This window comes from Vanessa cardui, chromosome 13, assembly GCF_905220365.1.
Source record: "Vanessa cardui chromosome 13, ilVanCard2.1, whole genome shotgun sequence".
In the NCBI taxonomy this organism is placed as follows: domain Eukaryota; kingdom Metazoa; phylum Arthropoda; class Insecta; order Lepidoptera; family Nymphalidae; genus Vanessa; species Vanessa cardui.
The window spans coordinates 11,616,500-11,625,826 of NC_061135.1; positions in this window are offsets into that span (position 1 = coordinate 11,616,500).

Below are 9,327 nucleotides of genomic sequence, written 5' to 3' on the forward strand. Positions count from 1 at the left end.
AGGCAATATTATAATATTTATTGCTCTGGCGATAATACTTTAAAAGTATATTATTTTTTTCCCTTAGAAAGGAAATCTGACGTGGCCGGAGAGGGGCGAGACGCAGAATTACTTGACAGAATTATCTCTTACTTCGGCTCCTCCCCAATTTGCCGCTTACAGACAGCAGGGCAGTCAAACCAAGAACATGACATATTATTCATATGTATACATGTTCCTTATGGACCGAGATGGTCCAGTGGTTAGAACGCGTGCATATGTTTAAATTGTGTTTAGAAATCATCTCGTGCTCGGTGGTGAAGGAAAATATCGCGAGGAAACCAGCATGTGTCAAATTTCAAAATCTTCCACATGCATATTCCGACAACCCAAATTTGAACAGCGTGGTGGATGTTTCGAAACTTCTTCTTAAAAGGGAGAGGAGGCCTTAATCCAGCAGTAGAAAAGTTACAGGCTGCAAAAACAACAGCCTGTAAATTGTTGTTAATGTTCTTTTCATATTGTTCTTCTGGTATAATTTTTGGAGCGAGCAAAAAGCTCGCAATTATTTTTTATTCGAATCTCTATGAATTTATGTATTTATAAAGGACCAGGAAAACCGTCTTTATTATAAAGGTGGTTGTGGTTCTTGTTGATAATGCATTCGAATTAAAATACGTCATAAATTTAAGAACCACATCCTACATTTAGCTTCCTACATCATCGCTCAAGAAACTAACATTTCACCCAAAGCAATAGTTTCAAGTTATCGCGCGCACCGCTTTGACAGCAGTTTCCGTTTATTCAGCCCCATTAGGCAAGTAACACGATAGAATTTATAATTTATATCTATTTGCTATATGTATGGTAATTTGATGTATGTCTGTTAAACTTGTGTGATTTTTATGGGGCATATCTTTCACAAATTGTCCCAAGACTCTTATATCTACAACTTTTAAATAACAAAATCAGTGAACTTTTTATTTACTTGGTGGTAGTAGTGGTGGCTTTGTGCAAGCCCGTCTGGGTAGGTACCACCCACTTGTCAGTTATTCAATCCAAATAACAGTACTCAGTATTGTTGTGTTCCGGTTTCAAGGGTGAGTGAGCCAGTGTAACTACAGGCACAAGGGACATAATATGTAAGGAATAGTTAATATTTTTTACAACGTCATTGCCTATGGGTGATGGTGACCACTTACCATCAGGTGGCCCATATGGTCGTCCGCCAACCTGTAAGATAAAAAAAAAAAAGGGATTACTATTTTTAATTCGATCCTATAAAATTATAGTTAAAGTTTACTATAGAGTTATCCAAAAACACAATCATACACACTCAATAAATATTTTTTCGAGAAAGCATAAATTATGTATAAACAACGTTTTCGAAAATTTATAAACCCATTCATTATCTTTTTCTTCTCAGGTCTGAGATATCTTTTTGAAACTGTGCGTGTTGTTAGTTTAAATAATTCCTTTTGACTTTAAGCAAGACACGGTATCACCCTACATTGAACAATTATTTTTTTTATTAAATCTGACACAACTGCAACTTTTTTCTCTACGCCTATTCTGACATCTCAAAAATTATCGCTAGGTTAATTCGGACTATTCAGTGGATGGTAAATGGCATTTCGATGATTGATCTCGGCTTCCTCTGTAGCAAGAGGTTTATGTGGTGAGAAATATCAGTAACAAGGTGTCAAAATAGTACAAAAGAGTGTACAAGTATAGCTAACATTAAAAAGAAACTAAAAATATTTAAAAGCGAAAATATATATGAATAAAATTAAATAATATTTCTATATTTCAAACACAATTTAATGTTACTAAAATTTAACCATTTACTACATCATTTTGTCATTGTTTTTATTTATCTTTTTTCGGTTAATGTGGATATGTACTGCTGCAGATTATACCACAAAAAACAAACTTGTAAATGTAAAGTGAATTATTATATAATATATTACAAGAATTATATATATAATTATAAGGTTCTTTATGAGTAATAAAGTTCTTTAACTTAATCTAAAACTGCCTCAAAATTGCCACCTATTATAATTCATATAGATTAGGTGTATACCTTATAAGATACACGTTATATGACATTGCGATTGGATATTAGACGCCAGTCTTAAGACTTTCAATTAAATAAGATATTGGAAATTTTACAAAATTTTATGAACATTTGAGAAATAGTCAATAAGGAATACTTTAAGATACCTTACAATAATAGGCTATTTGACTGTTTTTTAAAATCCATTTTATATTATTTAGTAGAAGTTAAGCAACCCAGTAAAAGTTGTGTTTTCTATTTCTAGTACATATGTATTTCCTGAAAAATATCATAACAAAAATTCCATATTTAAATAGCGCCCAAAAACGCTACTTGGACAATATGGCGCTGCAATGGGATCGGTGACGTCACTTTCCTGTATTTTAATCTGTGGTACATATAGTAGAAAAGCAAAGTTTACAAGAAAGTGACTTCATCATAAGCGAGGCCAATCAGGAGCGTTTTGTGTCACGTGACAAACGTTTGAAAAAAGGCATTTTGATTTATGGATTTTTGAATAAATTAAGTATTATTTTCAACTTTCTTTAGTAAATAACCATTTTTACACTCATAATATACACTGATTACAATAATTCACAATTTATTTTTCGCATTGTCAAATAGCCTATTCGATAGATCATTTGCGACACTGATTTTATTATAATATTTGTTACTAGTCCAACGCGAATCCAGGACTGGCAGCTAGTAAATATAACTAACATAAATATCTGTCAGGCGGCAACCGAACCCGACGCTTAGACCGTCCACTGTAGCAGACGTTTTTATGACGGTAATTTGTAATTAAAAAACGGTATCAGCTTGATTTTCCTTAACGAGATCTATGAAAATTATTAATGACATTACAATTTATTAAAGAAACAGTATATGTAGACTAAGCTAGGAAAATGTAATGTACGTACAGTCAGTAAGAAAACCTTCGTCAGTTTTCAAATTAATTCCTTTATCAAGTCTTAAGCTCTTAGTACCTTTTGAATTTAAACATCAAATCATTTAGACGCAATATGTCAATCTCGATAGGTAAAGCAGATTATAGCTCACACTGAGCACACGAAAATAGATCTTAAGATGATGAACGTTTTCTTGCACTGACTGTATATAGATGATAAAAAAACATACGTTACATAAGCAATGAATGCTGTAAACAAGCCAAGTCACTCGGATACCTAATTACCCACCGCGCAAACACAGTCGTTTGACGCCACTCCGCACCGTTGAAACTCCGAGCTCACCCAAGTTACAAAACGTAAATAAGGACCCAAAGTTAGATTTGATTAAATGTCAAGAGTAAATATTTTTGAGAATAGCCAATCGTAACTGCTGTACTGAAGTTTTCTGTTTTACTTGTTATTCAAACTGCGAACCTTGTTTCTTAGTCGAGTAGCTGATCTTGTTTCTTCGTTTGCTCTTAACGAATTCTGTAGCGATAGGCTGACTTGAATTTATAATAATAAGAATTTATGCAAATGATATGATATTATTATGATGTTAAGCTGTTAAATACTGAAGAAACTATTCTTAGGGAGCACGTTTCATAATGTAGCCTCAGTGTGCTGTGATGTCTGTACATGACCAATTCAATAAATATACGTTAATACACTTGTACCACGGTTTTATACATTGACCTTAGTATGGGTTTATTATAATAAGCCCTGAGGAACAGAAATATCGGTGACTCGCTATTTAATTGGTAATGTATTTTCAACGATTATAATTTACTGTGTTTTGACCATTCATTAACAACCATTCGATTCTAGTTTTTTGCTGAAAGTTAGTTGTGAAGTAAGTCGACAGACGTTACGTTCTACACACTGTAGAACAAGTGTGTATATATCTGCTCCTGAGCTGACACTGGTCTCAATGCTTCTCTTCCCGCAATTATACTCATTAGGTATCGTTTCGAAATCCTGGAAGACTGCTTTGGTGCATCAGATCCCTTAAAAATATTTAGACCAATTCCATTATATGCCTATAGCCACCTCCTTACTGTTCTTTCCTGTTGTTTAACCTACTAGATTACTGAACACATGTTGAGTCTAAGAAGGAGGCCGCCAGTTTGGCCATAGCGAAGGTTTTCGATTGCGTATGGCACAAATCACTTCATTCGTAGCATAATTTCTTCAGCTTTTTTCCAGATCGGAACGTCAACGTCGTTATTGATGGTGCAAGGTTTGTCAAAATTCGTCATGTGTGGTGTTCCACAAGGCAGCGTATTACGCAACAGCGACATTTCTAAGATATTTCCTGCCTTTCATAGATTTCTGTCGAACCAATTTTCGCTGAGCCACCTGCTCGTTTGTCTTCTAAAGTAAAAAAAAGTCAAGTGTATTATACGTTATATAATATAATATGCAAGACTGATTTATTTTTGAGAAGAAGTATTTGAAGTTTAATATAAAAAGCCATTGAATTGGACTTGAAGAATGTCATTAAAAAACATTAAGTTTAATTTTTTTACTGCTTGCTTTTCTACACAAGAAGATTTGAATGTTATTCCACCAGGTGCTACAATGCATTGTAGCACCTGGTGGAATAACATTCAACTGCGTCAGGCCTAATCCTACCTGCAGGTAGGATTAGGCCTGACGCAGATTTTCCACTCGCGAGGTTCCCACATGATGTTATTTACACCGAGCACGAGGTGAATTTTAAATACAAATTGGGCACATTTTACAATCAGTGGTGCTTGCCTAAAATTGAACCGACGCTAGTTGTACGTACTCTAACCACTGGATCAACTCGGCTCACTAAAAATACGTGGTATCTGAGCATAAATAAACTCTCTGTTTTTGCGTTTGATTTATTTATCTTTTCGGCCATCGCTACTTGAGACTGACGCAGATACAAAACCCGCAAGATACAACTTTCAGTCTACGTGAGTAATTCTCAGAATGAGTTAGAAACACGCTCTTAATTATGAAAAAGTCTGACTAGACTTAAACGCGGCGTGGCTTAATTGAGTGAAAATGTACTTGGTCATTAACTGAAATCTTTGCACTCCTAATGAATTCCTCGGTAGTATGTGACTAAAATAATTTATCAAGCCTTATGTTGACGCAGAACGGGGTCGCCCTAACGATCCAAGTTAGGTGTGGACTCGGAACATTTATTATTTAGACGAAGTGACTTCCATAATAGCCTTAAGGGCATGTTGCGACACGGTCACCGACCTAAATTTAGGTGATCTGTACTTAGATTACACAGTATTAAGCGCTTCTCAGCGCTTTAGCAAGGCAAGGCTTATTGCATACTTATTTTGAATGGTATTCCTTGCATGTTTTATGAAGCCGCTGCTTTATCCTACATGCCATCCATTACGTATCATAATGGGTATATCTATTGGAACTTCATCACTATAATTTGTAGGAACGGTTGCCGAGTACATGAAAAAGGTTTAAAGTTTGTGTTTTTTAATGAATTCTTAGTTCACGACAAGTCGATTCGAAAAGCGTTTTCGCTAAAATGCTTAATATACTAGTTAGTATATGAACCTTGCTCTCAAGTTGAGATAAATTATCTCAGCTTGTAAATGAAAAAGGATTAAATCATTTTGATATATAACTTGATTTTTTAATGAAATAATTAGTTTATGAAAAGGAATGTTACATATTAACGTCAACAATGCGGTGATTGTTCTAAAAATTTGGATACGTAGGAAAAATGTTTTTAAATATTTTTTCAAAAACTTTTGTTATTGCCATTGAGTCTGCCGATCTGCCTTGGAAGCATAACAGCTCTATAATTTTATCTAACTATTGTTTATACCTAGAGTTTTTTTTCTATAAGTAAAAGAAGAAACTCAAAACGAGTATCATTAATGAGATCAACTTCGTGATGTAGTAGTTGCTTTATTTACTAACTAGGTTTGTTACGTACTATTCATTATATACGTATTTTAAATATACACATACAGTATGTAAACTAGTTAAAACTTAACATTTTATGTAACTAAAAATATGCTTAGTGTGACTAATAATGAAAAAATAATGTTTGCGAGAAGCATTATTTTGACTGCCATACAACTGTGTATATTTATATATTATATTTTTATCAATAATATAAATCCGTAAATGTTTCAGTATAATTTAAATTTTCTAACAATATTATTTATAAGACTGTATATTCTTGAGTTTCGAAGTTCGAATAAGTCATAAACTAATAACACGTCAGATTGATGTTCTATGCGACTAGTGTCTTTGGACCTGTGTTTACTCATATTGTGCATAATAATATTTTTTATAAAATAAGCTAGTCTTGGTAATGATAGACAACTAAAAAATATAGATAAAAATATTTATACCTAGAATAAATGTGATCACAATAAAGTCATAAGGATATTCTACAAAAGACGGGGCAATAAGTGTCGATATGATATTTCGGTATAAAGTGGTAAATATCGGGATAACCATTGTTGAGGATGGCAAGTTTCGTAGTCTTTCTGATCACGCACCGCACGCCGCTAGCGTTCACGTTCAAGCTGATACTCGAATGTAAGCAGTGCTATGGCTTAAATATCTTCTATGTATTCTTAGCAATCTATCACGGTTTCTGTGGCCTTAAATTAAACTAAATGTTTCAAGTCTTTATTTGACTACGTCTGAAATTTGTAACCTCTAAAATAATGAATTGGTAAAGTTCGATAATCGTTCAAATATTTTAGAAGTTTGCGATTCGAAAGCAACACAGATACGCCGACAGAACGTCATTATTTTCCATTAAACAATTTGATCCCATATAAAGAAAATATAATTGTAATGAATTTCTGAACCGGTCCCTGATAGCCAACTTCTAAACTAAGTGGAATTGTAAATAATACTCAAATAAACCTCCGATAAGTAACCTATTTCGTCGAAGATAACCAGGGATAAGCGTTGGTATACTTTCTTAGTCACCAGAACCGTTACCGGAGCTAAAGACTTTTGTATCCCATAGGTATTGGAAGCCCTCATCTATGTGCCATCAGTTGAAGCGTCATAGTAGTATGCTTAAGCAATTCCCTGACTCTCGGCGATACATCTTCCATCTTAAAAGTTTTAAAGAGTGAGTTTTCAAAAAAAAGTTGGACCAAGAGGTTCTAATATAATTAAATAGACTTGACTAAGATAATATTGCTGTGAAGTAATATATGTTGCTCTTAAAAAACGTTTCATTGTCCTTTAGCTCACAGAATCGCTTACATTACAACCTAGGCTTTATAACTAGATTATTATCAGCGTGTCGTGTTCACACTGATGAAATTATACTTATCTCCCTCGAGAGGTGGGAAGCTTACGCCGTTTGTGCTTTAGCTTGGAGAAATTCTTTCTTCATTCATAACCGCAAAACTGTCCGTCAATTGAGTTGGCTTTAATTTATTATTATTGAATTGCGTCTTCATATTATTTGTTTCCGATACTTTTCCATAACAAAAAATATTGCTACCTAAATTTGTAACCTTATTGTAAGCAATCGGACTAGCATCGATGTTTTGAATGAATTCACGAAGAAAACAGCTTAAACTGAATTATAATCTCTTATTTTTTTTATCTTCTCCGATATTTTACAAATGATCAAATGTTCTTAATGGAGGTTGTGTGAGTCTGGTAGATCATAAAAGAAACAATAAAAGAGAATATTATTAATAAGAGACAAAATACTATTTTACAATCTTTGTTGAAAATTTCAAGTTAAGCTTTCCTATACTTAATTCCTTGTCGTTTTAAATAATATCCGAAATTCAGCTTTTATATTTAATTATTTTTTACGTAATGACTGAATAAATCGACTGAAGTTATTTTTTATTCTTGAAACTATAAATAATTACTTGTATATAAACATTTAGACCTGTCAGAACGAGGTATACAACATTTTTTTTCTGTTATTTACTTTTAAAGGTTACTGATTCCGTATACATCTTGTAGTTTAGTGAGTGCTTGCTATCACGGCACGGTGGAGTGACGATTTACGCAAGGCGGCAGGCATTAGCTGGATGAGAGTAGCCGGAGAAAGACCACAGTGGCGTGCACTTGGAGAGGCCTATGTCCAGCATTGGACAAAAACGGGCTGATGATGATGATTGCTATCACAATCAAAAGTAATTGAATTTATACGAATGTATAATTAATTAAAACTAAAACATTTGTCTAAAAAATAGTTCAATACACTTTAAAAAAATAAGATTACTATATAATATATGAATCCAAGTACGTTGATTATCTAATGGACTTTTTAAAGGGAAGCTGTTGAAGCGGGCATTATAGTTCGAAAAAAATGATGGTAATGTTTAGGTGAAATTTATCTGACGCTAATATTCTTATGAATAATACTAACTTTATTATTTAAGCGTCAATTTACTTGTATTTACTCGTATTGTGGAAGCATTTATTAATTGAATACGACAATTCGATTATCATAACAAAGAATTCAATCCCTTGAAAGCATAAACCCATAACATCACTTTGCGTAAATTGGAGATTTTATGCCAATTCCAGTAATGCATATCGCATTTCCATGGCACGGGATATTGCATCAATAAGCTGACGATTTAAAAGATATGTATGATATAATTGACTAGGGATTTAACAACGGGTGTTATCTGTAAATATTCGTTTCTGTATTGATTTAATTGCATTCGTCGTTCAACGAGTAAGATATCTTTAGCTACGCTATATATTCTGTTTTATTTGGAATAAAAGTTATATATGCTAATATTTTTTTGTTTATATATAAGCAAACGTGGAATTCGTAAGCTGTTTTCCTTTCTCATGAGTGCATTTCGTCGGAGGTCCGAGATGATAGCAACGTCATCTCTCTTATTCTAGCATTGTTTTGCTCTCTCCCTCGACTCGACTCCCAACGGACCAAATCTGGTAATTGAACCTAGGAACTCAGAATCTGTATCTTCATATCCCAGCCACTAGAGCAATGAGGCGGTTTGTAATAGCCTATTTAATCATTGAATCAATGACATAGCAAAATATTCATCGCATATGAACCCCTAAAGTAACTTACTTTTATTATATAACTGTATGGGAAGATGGCTTTAGAAGCATTACAAGAGCGTAGAAGAAATCCCATCTTTCCATTTGAAGAGATCGCTCCTTTTTTGTATACAGAGAAAATCACATACATGCAAGAAATGTTTGAAAGCAATTACATAGTCTATTGTATACACAGAAGGTTCAAAATACGGGAACATCATTTTTATAATGATAATAGCCTCCGTACGTATACGCGTGAGATGTAAAATGTTATTCAAATGCGTTAAAAGCTCAATAGGTATATATTTACTAACA